This window comes from Cynoglossus semilaevis, chromosome 6 (assembly GCF_000523025.1).
Source record: "Cynoglossus semilaevis isolate Cse_v1.0 chromosome 6, Cse_v1.0, whole genome shotgun sequence".
NCBI classification, from domain to species: domain Eukaryota; kingdom Metazoa; phylum Chordata; class Actinopteri; order Pleuronectiformes; family Cynoglossidae; genus Cynoglossus; species Cynoglossus semilaevis.
In genome coordinates this window covers 3,092,583-3,093,467 of record NC_024312.1, presented here as the reverse complement: position 1 = coordinate 3,093,467, position 885 = coordinate 3,092,583, and positions in this window count along the sequence as shown.

Sequence of the window (885 nt, the reverse complement as noted above, 5' to 3'; positions counted from 1 at the left end):
ACCATCCATCCATTCATCCAACCATCCATCCATCTATTCATCCATCCAACCATACATCTATCTATCTATCATCCATTCATCCATCTATCCATTCATCCAACCATCCATCCATTACAACACAGTGTTGACCGTCAGTACTGAAGTTTGGCTTACGGCTCTTGCTAACGGCTAACCTTTAACCACAGAGTAGAAAGTCGAAGCATCGACAACAGAGTGGATCCAGAACAGAGGTCCGATCAAACGGTCCGGTCGGGCCGTGAACACGTCATGTCAACACATGGCTCTGCCCTGTGATTGGTCCTGGTGCCGCTGTAATGGTTCTGGAGGCCATGTGTATTTTTAACGACTCCAGCATCAGCGCCACCATCTGTTCACAGCCAGTCACAGACTGTTGGTGGGTAAAATGGACTGAAACAACAGAGAAACAGCGCCCCCTCCTGGCCCCCCCCTCGTCTGCTGGGTTTAACGAGCGTGTTGAGTCTAACGTCGTCGCAGCTTTGTCGTTTCATCCCCTGACGAGGAGACTAACGGAGGCCGGCGACACCGAAACGAATCGGCCGGGCTGTGATTGTTAGCGTCGTGGCAGGTTCACGGCCCTCTGGTGGTCGTCAGGGGGAATCACAGCGGCTCAGCCTGGAGGAGAGTCTGGAAAACCTTCAAGGTTCAGAATGGCTGTCTTTTAATTAAACGGTCCTCGGCAGACGCACGGAGAGTGTGGGAAGTGTGAGACACACACACACACACACACACACACACTCACAGCCTCCTCTTATATGTGTACATTAAAAATACATCCCTGTCCTACATTCACTCCTCTGTTCTGAGGACAACACTGAGAAACGCCCACGTCGTCTCTGAACCTCTTCTCTCCAGGGAGGGAGGGGG